The 18,783-nt window shown below is 36.4% G+C and overlaps 1 pseudogene; it reads left to right on the plus strand.

Annotated features, from left to right (window-relative positions):
• The window catches only part of LOC101978642 (TBC1 domain family member 9-like), a 93,638-nt pseudogene extending 78,062 nt beyond the window's left edge, over positions 1-15,576 (plus strand).
• The last annotated feature ends 3,207 nt before the right edge of the window (positions 15,577-18,783 follow it).

Raw genomic sequence — 18,783 nt, forward strand, 5'->3', positions numbered from 1 at the left:
TGTATATAAAGTATGTTCATGAAGTATTTATTCAGCTAGAGATGCAGAGTCCATGAGATTGTTCCTGCTTTTCTGAATATCCTGGATGTTAAGATGTAACTCTATAAGGTTCAAGCTATTATTACTGCTATGTAAAATACCCATTAGATGATTTTTAATTTTTTCCCAATCTCATTAGGCAGTATTATATTTGGTTGTAGTAACAGACATATTTATAGTCAACATGACATTTAAGCCTTTGTTCAAATTAAAGGGCAGAAAGCTCATAACTGATGTTTATGATAGTAGCTCTCAAAGCATTTTAGTCACAATCTTTTCATTAATGTTCACTTAATTATACAGGGCTTTGGAATTATTTAGAGCCAAGTTATTTTTAAAAATGAGCTTAGATTACATTACTTACAAGTCACATGATATTTATCATTTTTTTCCTCCCTATATTTATATTTCAGTAATTAAAGCATAAGGAGATTGAGCATAGGCTTGCAGGCCATAGCAGGAACCTTCCTTGTAGTTCCTGTCAATAAAATTACGTATGGAGCCATCTGTAAGAAGGAGAAAATCTGAAACGATAATTAAATGCAAAGATCTTTTTTAATATCATCCTCCCTGAAAGCTAGAATATTACCAATGAAACTTTCAGGGGTCACAGCTTTGTGATAGAATGGACTATGCCTCAGGTCAGAAACTTAGCAGGATTTAAAGAGTAAAAACCTTTAAATAACTCTAGCTTATTGTGTTAATTATATATAACCAATTTAGTTACATGTAAACTTTTGAAAACTATTTTGTATAAATTTTGTTTTACTTATACTATAGGTTTTTACTTTACCAGGTGAAAAAATCTTAGATCCTATACACCTGATGTAAATTTAATTCCCAGCACCTTGGTTCTCAGTGAGGACACAGATTTTAGACTTTTTTAATGTTAACCAAATTACAAACATATCTAATGTTTAAATATATTTTAGTTAAGAGTGCTTGATGTGTTTAAATTTAATAGACAATATTTCAGCACCCAATAAATAACATTTTAGCACTTTGACTTTGTAAATTAATAAGCTCTTTTAATAAAGACTTATATAATTAATCCCATTTACTTTAAATTTAACTTACTTATTCTTAACTGTAAAAGCCAAGACACTAATCAAATGTAGTTAATAGTATTAATTATCTCTTTCCTGTTGAAGAAAATTGTTAGAAGCAAATGGACATAAATTTTAAATATTATAGGAATTAACAACTTTATTAATTATTTGCATTTTAAAGACATCTTTATTACTATTTAATTACTTAATTTAAATTGAATCTTATTAAGTCACATGAATTAAAGGTATCTGAATCCATTTTAATTTTAAATTATAAGCATGCTAATTGATTTATAAGTTGATTTTGATATCATGTAATGCAGACATAATGTAAAGCATTATGTATACACATTTACAAATCAAATAAACAACAAAAAAAGTTTTTTGTAATTTTTTGTAAGTGGAGTTCCAAAGGTTGTAAGTAATGGTATAAACACTTATCAAAGCTTTTATTTGATTTAACCTGTTTAGGAATTTAAGATACAGTTAATTAAACTTTTAAATGATTTAAATATAAGGCAGGCCTGCTTTGATAGATAAGCTGGGTTGAAATCTGACAATTATGAGACACTGAAATAAAGTATTTCAGATTGCTGGCTTCTTGTCCGAATAATTGTGAGACTTACCTTTATCATCCCTGAAAAAACAAAAAATAATCCTTTAAAAGGCATAATTAAAATGTCTTTTATTAACTTCAGAATTTTTCTTATTTAACTTTGGCCAAAGACAATCTAATTATTTGAGAGAATAGGAGAAAGCCAGTGGTTTCCCATGATGAGCTTGCTGGTAAAACAATGAATTGCAGTTTATTAATTTAAGATTATGGGGATTCAGGTTTTAAGCAGAAGCAGGAGATTCAGGTTTTAAGCAGAAGCATTTTGCATTGCATAACGGTTACCCTGTTTGTCTCACCTTTAGATGCAGTAGCATACATTGAGGGACACCAGCAGGGTTTGGAAGCCCAACATCAAGGTGAGGTACAGACAATCTGCATGAGTACTATAAGAATATAGGGAAGAAACTGTAATATCTCAGATCCACACTTCAAGAAAGGGATACACATAGACAACATTAAAAAACAAGGGAGGAAAGTGCCCCAAACAAACCAGGACACTATAATAACAGAACCCATGGACAGTGAAGTTGATGAAATGTCAGAGAAGGAGTTCAGAAGGTTCATACTTAAAATGATCTGAGAATTAAAGAATGATCTAAGTGAGCAAATACAGGCAAAAATTGATCACTCCAACAAAGAGAAGAGAGAGTAAATACAGGTAGCAAAAGATTACTTCAAGTGAGAGATAGAGACTCTGAAAAAAAAAAACAGAAATCCTTGAAATGAAGGATACAATAAATCAAATAAAAAACTCAATAGTAAGCATAACCAACATACTAGATAGCTTGGAAGAAACAATGTCAGATAATGAAGACAAAGTATACAATCTGGAAAGTAAAGTTGATCACACAGTGAAGAAAGTTAGAAACCATGAACAAAACATCCAAGAATTATGAGACAGCATCAAAAGACCAAATCTAAGAGTTATTGGGATAGAGGAAGGCACAGAGTTTCAAACCAAAGGAATGCACAATCTCTTCAATGAGATAATATCAGAAAATTTCCCAAGCATGAAGAACGCATTGGAAAACCAAATACAAGAGGCCTACAGGACACCAAATGTACAAAATTATAACATATCTACACCGAGGCACATTATTATGAAAATGCCTAGCATACAGAATAAGGAGATAATCTTAAAAGCTGCAAGAGAGAGGAATCAGATCACATATGGGGGGGACCAATTTGTATCTCAGCAGATTTTTCAACCCAGACCCTCAAAGCCAGGAGATCATGGAACAACATATACCAAGCTCTGAAAGAAAATGGATACCAACCAAGAATCTTGTATCCAGCAAAACTAAGCTTTAGATTTGATGATGAAATAAAAACCTTCCATGATGAACAAAAGTTAAAAGAATTTACAAGAAAGCCTGAACTACGGAACATCCTAAGTAAAATATTCCAAGAAGAGGAAATAAAAAACAATAATGAAAATCAGCAGAGGGAGGGATTACACTAAAGGAAAGTCTAATCAGAGGAGAAACCAAATCACGTTAAATATCAAAAATAAACAAAAATGGCTGAGAATACAAATCATGTCTCAATAATAACCTTGAATGTTAATGGCCTAAACTCATCAATCAAAAGACATAAAGACTAGCAGATTGGATAAAAAAAAGAAAAGACCCAACAATGTGCTGCCTTCAAGAGACTCATAGAAAAAGACATTCACAGACTGAAGGTGAAGGATTGGGAAAAATCATACCACTCACGTGGACTGCAGAAGCAAGCAATGGTTTCCATCTTCATATCAAATAAGATAAACTTCAAGCTAAAGTCAATCAAAATGGACAAAGAAGGACACTACATTCTACTCAAGGGAACCATACACAAAAAGACTTAACAATTATAAATATATATGCCCCAAACAATGGAGCAGCTATGTTCATCAAATAAACTCTTCTCAAGTTCAAGAGTCACATAGACCACAACACAATAATTTTGGGTGACTTTAACACACCTCTTTTGTTACTAGATAGATATTCCAAACAAAAGCTGAACAAAGAAACTATAGAACTCAATAATACAATCGATAATTCAGACTTATCTGACATATACAGAATATTTCATCCTTTAATGAGAGAATACACTTTCTTCTCATCAGCACATGGATTCTTCTCTAAATAGACCATATACTATGCCACAAAGCAACTCTTAGCAAATATAAAAAAGTAGAGATACAACCCTGCATCCTATCAGATCATAATGGAATGAAATTAGAAATCAATGATAAAATAGTAAATAAAATCCACTCCAATACCTGGAGACTAAATAATATGCTGAATGAACAATGGGTTGCAGAAGACATCAAGGAGGAGAGTAAAAAAATTTTAGAGGTGAATGAGAACACAGATACAGCCTATCGAAATCTCTGGGACACTATGAAAACAGTCCTAAGAGAAAAGTTCATTGCATGGAGTTCATATTAAAAGAAGAAAAAGTCAACAAATAAATGACAACAATACATCTAAAGCCCTAGAGAAAGAAGAACAAATCAACACCAAAAACAGTAGAAGAAGGAAATAATTAAAATCAGAGCTGAAATCAATGAAATTGAAACAATTGAAAAAATTGACAGAACAAAAAGTTGGTTCTTTGAAAAAAATAAATAAAATTGACAGACCCTTAGCCATGCTAATGAATAGAAGGAGAGAGAAAACTCAAATTACCAACATATGTGATGAGAAAGGAAATATCACAACAGACACTACAGAAATACAGAAGATAATTAAAAATTATTTTGAAAACTTTTACTCCAATAAAATAGAAAATATTGAAGGCATTGACAATTTATAGAGACATATAATTTTCTCAAATTGAATCAGGATCATATACACAACTTATTTTATTTTTTATATTTATTTTTTAGTTTTAGGTGACACAATATCTTTATTTTACACTTTTGTGGTACTGAGGATTGAACCCAGTGCCTCATGCATGCTAGGCGAGCACTCTACCACTGAGCCACAACCCCAGTACCTATATACACAATATAAACAGATCAATTTCAAGTGACAAAATAGAAGTTGCCATCAAAAATCTACCAACCAAGAAAAGCCCAGGACCGGATGGATACAGAGTAGAGTTCTGCAAGATCTTTAAAGAAGAACTAATACCAAAACTCTTCAATTTATTTCAGGAAATAGAAAAAGAGAGAACACTTCCAAACTCATCCTATGAGGTCAATAGCACCCTGATTCCAAAACCAGGCAAAGACACATCAGAAAAAGAAAACTTCAGGCCAGTATCTCTAATGAATATAGATGTAAAAATTCTCAATACAATTCTGGCAAATTGAATACAAAAACATATCCAAAAGATTGTGCATCACATCAAGTGGGATTCATCCCAGGGTTGCAAGATTAATTCAACATACAGAAATCAATAAATGTAATTCACCATATCAATAGACTTAAAGATAAGAATCATATGATCATCTCAATATATGCAAAAAAAGCATTTGACAAAATACAGCACCGCTTTATGTTCAAAGCACTAGAAAAATTAGGGCTAATAGGAACATATCTCAACATCATAAAGGCTATCTTAGCATAGGCTAAGTCCCAGGCCAACATCATTCTAAATGGAGAAAAATTGAAGGCATTCCCTCTAAAAACTGGAACAAGACAGGGATGACTTCTTTCACCACTTCTATTTAACATAGCTCTTGAAACACTGGCCAGAGCAATTAGACAGATGAAAGAAATTAAAGGGATACACATAGGAAAAGAAGAACTCAAACTGGCACTATTTGCTGATGATATGGTCCTATACCTGGAAGACCCTAAAATTTCTACCAGAAAACTTCTAGAACTAATAAATGAATTCAGCAAAGTAGCAGGATATCAAATCAACACCCATAAATCAAATGCATTTCTGTATAACAGTGACAAATCCTCAGAAAGGGAAATGAGGAAAACTACCCCACTACAATAGCCTCAAAATAAACAAATAAATACATACATACATACATACATACTTGGGAATCAATGAAAGAGGTGAAAGGTCTATATAATAAAAATTACAGAACCCTAAAGAAAGAAGTTAAAGAATACCTTAGAAGATGGAAATATCTACCTTGCTCTTGGATAGGCAGAATTAATATTATCAAAATGACCATACTACCAAAAACACTATACAGATTTAAAGCAATTTTGATCAAAATCCCAATGAAATTCCTCATAGAAATAGAAAAAGCAGTCATGAAATTCATGTGGAAAAATAAGAGACCCAGAATAGCTAAAGCAATCCTGAGCAGTAAGAGTAAAGCAGGTAGCATCACTATACCAGACCTTAAACTATACTACAGAGCAATAGCAACAAAAACAGCATGGTATTGGCACCAAAATAGACTTGTAGACCAATGGTAAAGATTAGAGGACACAGAGACAAACCCACAAAATTACAATTATCTTATATTAGAAAAAAGGTGCCAAGAACATGCATTGGAGAAAAGATAGCCTCTTCAACAAATGATGCTTGGAAAATTGGAAATCCATATGCAACAAAATGAAATTAACCCCCCATCTCTCACTATGCACAAAACTCAGCTCAAAGTGGATCAAGAACCTAGGAATTAAACCAGAGACATTGCACCTAATAGAAGAAAAAGTAGGCCCAGATCTCCATTATGTCAGATTAGGCCTCATATTCCTTAATAAGACTCCTATAGCACAAATATTAAAATCAAGAATCAATAAATGGGATGTATTCAAACTAAAAAGCTTCTTATCAGCAAAAGAAACAATCAGAGAAGTGCATAGAGAGCCTACATTTTAGGAGTAAATTTTTACCACATGCACATCAGATACAGTGCTAATCTCTAGGACATATAAAAAACTCAAAAATCTTCACATCAAAAAAACAAATAATCCAATCAATAAATTCACCAAGGAACTGAACAGACACTTCTCAGAAGATGACATACAATTGATGAAAAAATGTTCAACATTTCTAGCAATTAGAGAAATACAAATCAAAACTAGTCTAAGATTTCACCTCACTCCAGTCAGAATGACACCTATTATGAAGACAAACAACAATAAGTGTGGGTAAGGATGTGGGGGAAAAGGTACACTCATACATTGCTGATGGGACTGCAAATTAGTGCAGCCAATATGGAAAGCAGTATGGAGATTCCTTGGAAAACTAAGAATGGAAACACCTTTGACCCAGTTATCCCATTCCTTGGTCTATACCCAAAAGACTTAAAATAGCATACTACATACAGGGACACAGCCACATCAATATTTATAGCAGCTCAATTCACAATAGCTATACTGTAGAACCAAACTAGATGTCCTCCAGTAGATGAATGAATAAAGAAAATAAGGTATATATACACAATGGAGTATTATTCAGCATTAAAAGAGAATACAATCTTGGCATTTACAGGTAAATGGATGGAATTGGAGAATATAATGCTAAGTGAAGTTAGCCCATCCCATAAAAACAAATGCTGAATGTTTTCTCTGATATAAGGATGTGATTCATAATGGGGTTAGGGTAGGGGAGCATGGGAAGACTAGGCAAACTGTAGATAGGGCAAAGGGGTGGGAGGGAAAGGGTGGGGGCATGGGGGAGGAAAGATGGTGGAATGAGATGGACACCATTACCCTAAGTACATGAATGAAGACACAAATTGTGTGACTCTACTTTTTGTACAACCAGAGATATGAAAAACTGTGCTCTATGTGTGTACTGTGAATTGTAATGCATTCTGCTACCATATATAACAAATTAGAATGAATTAAAAAAAAGAAAAAATGTATTTAAATAAGTAAATGTAAAGAATAAAATTATAAATGTTTTGTGAAATTCTTATTGACTTTCGAAATTAGAGAAATTAAGGGATAACCCTTTCCCCCAAATCCCTATAGAGCTCATTGCAATGATGACTTTAAGGGGATAGTCTATTACTTATTTTATTGGACAAAGCAGCTGTCTTCCTTCCCATTCCAGCCTTCCACTTTGGTGACAAGCCAGGGAATTCTTTTTTTGTGCCCTGCATTGTCATATATTAAGGATGCAGATGGGAACAAATTTGATGTCAGTGACCCAACACAATCCACAACCTGGCTGCTCCTGTGTTCTCACCAGCAGTGTTTACTCTCCATAAGACCAAAAGAATCAAGTGGAGTCCTCACTTATCATTTGATCACTAAAAAGAGCCTTATGGAAGACCCGATTATGACCAGCACTAAAGCTCCTGCTAACAGAAGCAATAGACAACTTTTCCCTGGCTCATCTCCTCCAAGATTGTTTTTATTAAAACCAGAGGCATGCTAAAAGTGGTGGCACATGCCTGTAATCCCAGGGGCTAGGGAAGCTGAGGTAGAAGGATTTTGAGTTCAAAACTAGCCTCAGCAAAAGCCAGGCACAAAGCAACTCAGTGAGACCCTGTCTCTAAATAAAAGACAAAATATGGCTGGGATGTGGTGGCTCAGTGTTTGAATGTCCCTGAGTTTATCCTCAGTAACCTCCCCTGAAAAAAAATCAGGGGCTTGTTTCCTATTAGCTCACTTACTTCTAAGACCAATTCTTTAGAATGAAGGCCCTCATTGGCATTGGCTCAACTGCTTTCCATACTTAGAAAGATGAATAGCTTTGTTACTAGAGTATGATAAAGACTCATCTATTTTCCCATAAAATTCCCAGGCACAACTACAAATAATCAAGCCACTTGCTTAACGTCCTCTCATCTTAGTTAGGGACCATGTCTTCCCCCAGCACAAAACCCATTCAACAGGTGCTCAGTAAATGTCGAATAGTTGAAAGAATTAATTTTATGAACCAATAAATTAATGTGAAAAGTTTTTATTATTTACAACACAGATTTATAGACTGCAGAAGGATTACACTATTTAAGAGGATGAGGAAAATGACTACAGAATGGTCATGAAAAGCCTATGCAAATAGAAACTTTTAAGGATGAGAGGATTTTCCACATGGATTTGAAGGAAGCAATGATAAAGAACAGCATGGGCAAAGCCCCTGAAGGGAGGAATATGAAGAAAATTATAGTAAATAACTTTGGGATGGTGAATTGTGGAGAAAGTTAGGAAAGAACTTCGGACCTTTTTTTCCCCCTGTGAATAATTAAGAGGTATTGAAAATGCTTTGTAAAGGGATTGATATGTTTGAATCTATTTTTTTCTGGCACATTAATTTGCCACTAATGCTTGAGATCAATTGGAATAGGGAAAATTGGAAGGAGAGAAAATGAGCATGAGAGAAATATGTTCTCATGCCTCTGTGTTTATATATTACTTTTTAGACTGATGCTATGGTTATTGTGCATAATTACATATTTATCTTTCAAACTTGAGAAAGCTGACAATTATTGTATCAGAATGATGTCTTTGTAATTCATGTATTATGTGTTTATTTCCTTTCTGTTTAAATTTTTTAAATCTTCAGAAATTTCCATGCTATATCCTTATGCAAGGGTTTTGCCCACTCTTCCAGCATAAGTGGTGTTTGGGAATTGTCAATCAAAGAGAATTGAATCTTTTCAGCTAAGGTGGGTGGTTCTCAACTTTCATCACACATTGAACTCATCTGGAGAGGTTTTTGAAACCCCTCAATGGCCCAAGAGACAATCTGGATCAATAAAATTACAGTTTCTGGGAGTAAAATACAAGCATCAGGTTTTTTCCAGCATCATCTGGTAATTCCAATAACAACCAAGGTTGAGATTCACTAGTTTGGATTTCTCCTTCTTTTCACCTGAAAAGTCTCCATCAAGAAATAAACCTTGGCTTTTGTACTTTCTGATCACCATGTGAGCTGCTTCCCTCAACCACACACTCTACTGATGTTCAGCCTCATCTCAAGCTCCAAGGAATGGAGCCTACTTTCTACCAATGGAGACCTCTGAATCCATTAGTGAGTGAAGGCATTGTGCTATGACTGAAAATTCCAAACGACATTTTTGAATCTGTTAAAAACATAAAGGTGCCAAATGCCTGGGAGGTCAATGTCTCCCAAAGAGGCAGACAATCAGCCAGTGGCCTCCTGGTGTGTACCCTTGATGTTGTGTTGGACTTTAGTAACTCCAGTTACTGAATCCTGTATCAGACTCCAGACTCCCTGGTCTATTGGACCATTGCCTATGGTGGCTCCAGGAAGGAAATCAATGAGCCCTGGGAATGGGTGGAGCAGAATTTACTGCAGATGCTCTCCATCTTCAAAAACAAAAATGATATTACCATATTTGTGAGAGGAAGGATATAGGGCATCATTGCAGAGTATTAAAAAATCAATGACATCAGTGGCCCCTGACTAAAGAAAAAATACAAGGAGCCCATGACCTGGTCAAACAACAATTAGTGGAAGGACATATACAACTTTCTGTATCTCCCCATAATACTCCCATTTTTGTCATCAAAAAGAAATATGGTAAATGGAGATTACTGCAAGATTTAAGAGCCATTAATAATGAAATGGTTATTATGGGACCTGCTCATTGGGGATTCCTCAATTGTCTGCTTTGCCAAAAACTTGGTATGTTTTAGTTATAGATATTAAAGATTGTTTTTTTTTTTCAATTCCAACTCATCCTGAGGATAGTCCACGTTTTGCATTTACTATCCCTGCACTGAATCATGAAGGTCCTGATCAGAGATATGAATGGAAAGTACTCCCTCAAGGGATGGCTAACAGCCCAACTATGTGTCAAATTTATGTTAACAAAGTAATCCAGCCACTTAGAAATCAAAATCCTGAACTACAAATATTTCACTATATGGATGATGTATTATTAGCACACAAAGATAAAAACACATTGCTAGAATGTTATGCCACACTTACAAACTTATTAAAAATTATAATCTAGAGATAGCAATAGATAAAGTACAATTAAATTTTCCAACTAATTATTTAGGAGTTCTATTATCCTCAACCATGGTCCGTCCACCAAAAATTCAAATATAAGTAGATCAACCCAAATCACTTAATGACTTTCAAAAGTTATTAGGAGACATAAATTGGATAAGGCCTTATCTAGGTATACCAACAGGAGAGTTGGGACCTTTATTTGATATCCTAAAAGGTCCATCAGATCCAAATTCATCCCGCATGTTAAATCCTGAAGCAAGAAAGACATTAAAAATCATTGAAACATATATGGAAAATATGCATTTGGATAGAATTGATATAAGTTTGCCTTTATTATTTATTGTACTATCAACAAAAAATATTCCTACAGGAGTATTTTGGTAAGAAGGTTCATTATTATGGATACATTTATCTTATTCTCCTAACACTATTCTTACTAGGTATCCTGAGGCTGTAGGACAATTAATACTCAAAGGAATAAAAGCAGCAAAGGGAGTGTTTGGAATTTCTCCCAATAAAATTATTACTCCACATACTATGGATCAAATTGATGAGTTAGCTAATGAGTTAAATACTTGGGCAATAATCATGTGCAAATCTAATGTTTCATTTGATAAACACTTACCACTAATCCCTTATTGTCTTTTTGGTCATTGCATCCTGTAATTTTTCCAAAAATGACAAGAAAAACACCTATCATGAATGCTCCAAATATATTCACTGATGGGTCAAATAATGGTACAGCAGCAATAGTTACACCTGATCAAACTTTTACATTTTTAGTACCCAAACAATCAGCTCAAAATGTAGAGCTTAATGCAGTATTACAACCTTTTGTGATGTTTAAAGATTCTGTATTTAATTTATTTTCTGATAGTATATAGTTAATGCTATAGTATCCCTTGAAGATGCTGGTAGGATTTCCCCTTCCTCTACTGTTTTCTCTTCATTTTCCACTATACAAAGTCTAATCTGGGACAGAAAAGATCCATTCTTTATAGGACATATCAGGGCACATACAGGATTGCCTGGAGCCCTTAGTTTGGGCAATGATTTAGCAGATAAAACTACACATGACATACATATTTTCTCTACACTAGAAGAAGCTACAAATTTTCATAAAAAGTTCCATGTCAATGCTAATACTTTACAAAAGCATTTTAAAATAACTAAGGAACAAGCTAGACAAATAATAAAACAATGTCAAAATTGTGTGACTTTTTTACCACAAGTTAATCTTGGAGTCAATCCTAGAGGATTGATACCTAACCATATTTGGCAGATGGACGTCACACACTTGCCAGAATTTGGAAAATTAAAATATTTGCATGTTACAGGTGATACTTCTTCTGGATTTTTGATGGGCTCCCTTCATGCTGGAGAAAAAACTAAAGATGTTATACCTCATTGCTTACAAAATTTTGCCACTGTAGGCATTCCAAAATAGTTAAAAACAGATAATGCCCCTGGTTATACTTCTACCTCTTTTAAACAATTTTGCTCAACATTTGGCATCACTCATATAACAGTAATCCCAACCAATCCACAAGGACAAGGCATAGTTGAAAGAGCTCATCAAACTATTAAAATGTACTTATTAAAGCAAAAATAAGGAATTGGGAAGGGGTATATATTTCCCAAAGATAAACTTAAAATAACCCTTTTTACTCTATAAACTTTTAAAATTTGGATTCATCAGGACTTAGTGCTGCGGAAAGGCATATGTGTCCAAAAAATGTACATAAGCCCAAGGTACTTTGGAAAGATATTCTAACAGGACAATGGAAAGGTCCTGACCCAGTAATTATCTGGAGTCAGGGGTCTGTTTGTGTGTTTCCACAGGAAGAATAGCAGCCGATTTGGATTCCAGAAAGATTAACTAAAGCAATTTCTACAGACCAAAAAGAAGATGATTTGGCTCAAATCCATAACAGCTGATATCCAGAACTCCAGTTTGGCTACCCTTACATCTGCAACAGAACCAGGATGCTTTTTTCAATATCTATTTTATTAAAAAGGGAGAGAATTGAACAACAGCAGAGGAGGTAGAGAGGGAAGATGGGAGGGGAGGTGAGGGGAGGGGAGGGGAGGGGGGATAGTAGGGGATGGGAAAGGTAGCAGAATACAACAGTCACTAATATGCCATTATGTAAAAATGTGGGTGTGTAACAGATGTGATTCTGCAATCTATATTTGGGGTAAAAATGGGAGTTCAAAACCCAATTGAGTCACATGTATGAAAGATGATATATCATGAGCTCTGTAATGTTTTGAACAATCAATAAAAAATAAAATAAAAAAAATAAAAAATAAAGTTCTATTTTGTTTTTTGAGCTCATGCAGACCTAGGTTAATGTTTTGCTGATCAGTTCTATGTTTTCACTATAGAGTTTTTAAACATTGCAATGGAGATTTCACCTTTAAAAAGTTATAAGGCCTTTACTATTATATAATGTGTTGTGTGCACACTTGTGTTTTATGTTGTATGTTTGTACGTATGTATGTCCTTATATCATATATGATGAGCGCTCATGAAAAAATGGATCCAAATATTTTTTTATTCACATGATTTAAATAGTTTAATTTAAATTGGGTAAACAACTGTTGAGGATTGTTTTAATATGTGAACAAAAAAGAAGGTTAACAGATCTGTTTGTTTACTTTCACCTTTCCTTTTCATTATATTTAATAATTCTCTTCAAGATAATGTAAATTGTTAAGAAAATTGTTTTCTTTTAGTGCCTTCTGGAATGTTACATAATTTTTTCTTTAGCCATTATTGCCAGAATTCCTATCTTCATCCCAGTGCTGGTGAAGACAAAGATAAAACTAATCTACAGCTTCTGCAATAGCCATCACTGAACTGCTTGCAGAAGTTGCCTGGAGTATGTATCACTTGTATGCATTGTGAACTCACCTGTATGCATTGTGAACTATCTGTTGGTGCAGCAACTTGTGGTAGTGTTGGGGTATTTTTGCTGATGATGTCATCGGTGGTACAATTTTTCCAAAAGGAGCCATCAATTGGCTTGGTATATCTTCCTCCCTTCTGCTTGTCATGATCGTTCAGCTAAAATTTGGGGGCCAACAGAGGTGAGGCAAAGAACCTCACCCCACCGCTGGTACAAAGACCTATCCACAGGTGTGGCTCTATACTGGACCAGTAGTCAGTGACGGGTAAGATCCAATTGCAGTGGTACCAACCTAAGACAGGAGGCTGATGCCTTGAGGTCAGCTCATCCGATAATGGGTAAGGACCATATGTACTATTGGACAACCTAAGGCAGGCACGGTCCCTAAGCCACATGCTTGTTGTTTAAACAGAGAGGGGGAGATGTTGAGAGCCACAGCAGAAGGGGCCCCAGCAAACTATCAGACTGTCAGCTGATGATTGGCTCACAGCGGCCCCAGCAACTTCTAGCTGATTGGCTCCTCTGCGGTGATGCTCATTGGGCTCTTTCTCTGCCCTTTCAGACTACAGAGCTGCTCATTGGGGGACTTTTTTTGGCTCCGCCCATGCGACCCAGCCAATCGGCCTCAAGACCAGGAGGAGTGGGGGAGGTTGAGAGGCTTGTGGGAAGCTGGTGGTGGCAGTTGGGCTCTGAAGGTTTTCCTGAGGAGCTGTTTTGTTTGGCGTGTGTGGTTCTAAAAATAAAGTTTGTTTCTTTTGACAAGTGGCTCCTGATTGTGCCCAGCCAGACTGCAGCAGAAGATGATGACATAGAAAAGTTTAAAGAAGTCATTGTGAAGTTTCATAGGGTGTTTAGGATGCCTGAAGAAGAGAAGCTCATCAACTATTAGTCTTGCAGCTACTGGAAGGAGAAAGTCCCCTGGCAGGGTTGGATGTGCCTCAGTATTAACCACCTGTGCTTCTATTTTTTCTTTATGGGGAAGGAAGCCAAGCTGGTAATCCAGTGGGTGGACGTACTCAGCTTGAGAAGAACCCCTGCTGCTCCTATCTGATGGGATCAAAGTAAGCACACATTCCAGTGAACATTTCCTTTCTATATTTTTCAACATCAATGAGACATGCAAGCTGATAGAGAAGATTGCCAACACAGCTAAGAGGCAGTTCTTAAAGCAGAGGCTTTGAGCAAGATGATCCCTGCCCAACTCAAAGAAAAGAAGAAATCTCTTAAGAAGGTTGTCTGTTCTGCAACATGATCTTCATAGCAGCCAAGAGTGAGAGATACTGTGCCCTTTTCCAGCTGCCCAAAGATGAAAAATTAGATGGCTACACATACTGTGCCCTCTGGACTTCATTTAACAAAATGCATATTTTAGGCTAAATGTTTGTCTCTACAAGTTATATCTGCTTCACCAGCAAGGAGGCAAACCTATGCAGCTTCATAATCCCACTCCAAGAGGTGATCATTGTGGCAAAGCCTGATAGCTCCAGTGTGCTTCCCAATCCTCTGTCCATCAGCACCAGGAACAGGATGACCTTCCTATTTACCAATTTGAAAGATAGAAACTTTCTGGTGCAAAGGAGCTCAGATTTCCTGAAGCAGACAACTTCCAAAAATATACTTGGACAAAGAGTTTGCAGGAAGCTACAATAGTTCAGATGATTAGGTGTATTCTCAGCCCAGCAACCTTATTTCCTCCACCAGAGAAGCACAAGCTCAGATGAAGAGCTTAAGTTTAACCTGTATGGCAACAGTGTCCTCATAGCCACAGACCCTAATACCATGTATCAGGGGCAGTCTCCTGAGGAATTCAACCAGAAATGGGCCAAAGAGTTTTTGAAAGTGCAAACTTGGAAGATTCACTTTGCTGAGTATGAGCAAAGGATGTGTATGTAGCGGACAGAAAAAAACCTGAGAGCTGGTGTTGAAGGGCATCCCTGAGAGCATACGGGGTGAGCTCTGGCTGCTACAGGTGATGGCGAGAAGCACTCCCTTGGGGCAGATGGAGGACTTTGAACTGGAGGACTCTTTGCCCCATCATAACAGGGCCTGCACCTCATTGCTGACCTTTGATGACCAACACCAAGGACGACAGCTCCATGTTCTCCTACACGGGTGCTGAGTACCGGCTCGCACAAAGGACAAGCTGCACTGTGAGAACAGCAGGGAGGACATGGAGCTGGTGCATGGCTCCGTGTGGTCAAGGCACGCTGGTGCTGCCTGGGAGCACGTGCTGCACGTGGTCAGGGACTGGGCCATCACCTTGGAGCAGTTCCTGGCCTCGATGCTCACTGAGCCTGCCCTGGTCAAGTACTTTGACAAGCCCATGTGCATGATGGCCAGGATTATCAGTGCAAAAAATATTTGGATGATGGGCAAGCCCCTCAGTCTGACTTGGGCGCCTGCGCTGAGGATGGGAGAAGGAAATGTTTTGTGCTGGGGTCTCTTTTTCCTTTTAAATTAAATTTTTGTTAGTATCTGGCTTAAAGCCTAGTGTTTCATAATGTAAGACAATAAAAACTTTTGAGAAATATTTAAAACACCTCAATGTAGACATAGTACACTCTTGCTGGGGGAGGGCGTTCCCAGAATACCACATATTCAGTGAATTCTCAAAACAGAAAAATCTGTCAGTGACCATATATTATAACTTATTAATATTACTGTTGAACTGTACCCATTGTTTAAAGGAAACAATGCTGTTAATGCTAAATAAGGTAGCAGTCGTTTGTATATTGTGAATTAGCAAGAACTTTGGGAAATAATTCATGCAAGACATGAAACTTGCAGTAAATCATAAATTATTATAATTTTGAGCTGTTTTTGGCAATAAAACAGCTGCATTTGGATTCTCCATGTTTTTAGAGTGAAATGGAGTGGGTCATGTTTCTGACTAGTGAGTGGCCTCAGGTGACTATCCTAAATATCCACCTGTACTTTTACTGGGGGCTTTCTGAGAAATACTTCCTCTCCTTACCAACATGTGTGCTGTTTGCATAACACTGGTATTATAATGATCTTGTATTATGAAAAGGCGATCATTTTTTAAAAATTGAATCACATATGGAATATGCAAAATACCCCCCAAAACTAGGTGGTAAGAAAATGCCTAAGATTTGAAAGTCTGTGATTCAACTCAATGCATTTATTTTGCATACTATGAAATGATACGCGAAAATGTGACCTTCACAAGGTTACATAGCTTGTTAGTTGTGGTGCCAAATATAGAACACCAAGCTCCCTTTTCTCAATTCATTGTGGGATCTTATAAAACTTATCATAGAAGTAGACAGAAGACTAATCACATGGCATGGGAGTGTGGACATATTTGTGCTCATAGCTCCTTGTCTCATCTCCAAAAATAAATGGTTGCATATGGAGAAAACACAAAGCCATGAACCAGAGCTCTAGTACACTTACTCCACGGTATTATGATAATAAATTATAATGCTAATGCAATTACACTAGAATTATAGCCTTCCCAGCACCTAATAGAGCTGTGTGCATATTTTTGAGAAAGATGGATGGGCTGGCATCTTAGGCTGCAGAAGTAAGATCAAAGGACTCCCATCCCAGATCCTGCCATTGATTTTGTAGCACTCTCATTAACATGATAACCTCTAATTCCATTCCTCTATCATTCATCAGAGGTGAAGACACAGTTTTAGAGTGTAAATAATTAGATCCTTATAATCTAAGGTGACAAATCTTCCCTGCCTCCAATTGCCATGAATCAGGACACATAAATCAAAGCCTCTGTATAACAGATTAAAATAAATTTTAAAAAAATCAAAGCCTCTTTTGAGGATGTGTTCATGAGCAGGAAAACATGATTACAGAATGAAACTTCTTTGTGTTTTCCTTTCTTCCTCTTTTCTCCTTTTGGCTTCTGCACAAACCTGGCTTTGAATGTGAATCATCAGCATAGGGTGATTATATAAATTGAGACATTTTTGTAAAAGAGGGAGGATGCTTTTATACCTGGTCAACCAGACCACACAGGAACAGTCCCTGGCATACAAGGACACATTCTTTCTAGACTGGAGTCATAAGGCTTCATAGTAGCAGTGTTGATCTGTGCTTTGGTTTTCATAAAATGCTTTTCTGTGGGTTGCTCAATACTGCTAATGAGATATTGCAATGAAAAATAGAAAACAATACAAAAGGTGGCTACCTGTTATTAAGTGCCTATTTTATGTTCCTAAATATCTGGAGTAATGATTGAGAACGTTGAATTGTCTACCACAATTTGACAAATCACTCTGTGCCTAAGTCTTTAATAAATTTTAAGCATGGTACAAAGTAAACATTCAAAGAGATGGGCTAATATTACTGTATGCAAAGTCTTTTCTATGTATAATAGCATAAATTCCTTTCAGGTAATGATGCAGACATTGTTAACTCAATTTTTAAGATGAGAAAACTGAGGCTCAGCAAAGATAAACTCAGCTGAGAGCCATAGCCGAGTCCAAATGACGTAAGGCATTTTTGCCAGAACGGAGTGGTTGAGAGGTGACGACAGCAAGCCATTGAGATGATAATGGTTATGTTAAGCTGTGTATATTAGACCCCTGCTGTCCGGCTGGGCCTGCTACTTTGGAGTTCTCGAGGGAATTCCCGGATAGTTCCAATTGATTGGGGAAGTGCCGGAGGAGGGATTTTCCAGTTGGTGGTTCCTAGAGGAGCCGCGTGGGGGTCGTTCGGGAGAGTTCCCAGGGAGCGTGTGTGGAGTGTGCTGGTGGAGTTCAGAAATAAAGTTTGTTCCTGCTTCAGTGGCTGGTGATTTGTGCCCAGCCAGACTGTGGCAAAACTCCTTCTCTGAGGTCATATAGAATTAGCACTTGTATTCGGGCTTAAGCTTTGTTGAACTTTGGCTTATATACTTATTAATTTATACATTTTTCCAGTTGACAATTTTTAGTTATTTCATCTTGTTTGTTCATTTGCTATTTACTTATACAAACTCACCTTATTTCAAATATATTTATATTAGTTTATAAAAATACATCCATTCTTTTGTTTTAATTATTAATGTATTAATTGTACACATCAATATGATTCAGGATGATTTTCCATACATGCATATACTGTGCATCTTCCTATTCTACCCTCGCCCACATTCCCTCCAGCACCATTCTCATTAACATGTGGGGCTTTTGGGGGGCTTTTAACCAGGAGCACTTTACCACTGAGTCACATCCTTAGCCCTTTTTATTTTTTTTATTTTGTGACAGGGTCTCTCTAAGTTGCTTGAGGGCTCACAAAATTGCTAAGTTTGGCCATGAACTTGTGATCCTCCTGCCTCAGCCTTTCTAGCCACTGGGATTAT

This window comes from Ictidomys tridecemlineatus, chromosome 3, assembly GCF_052094955.1.
Source record: "Ictidomys tridecemlineatus isolate mIctTri1 chromosome 3, mIctTri1.hap1, whole genome shotgun sequence".
NCBI lineage: Eukaryota > Metazoa > Chordata > Mammalia > Rodentia > Sciuridae > Ictidomys > Ictidomys tridecemlineatus.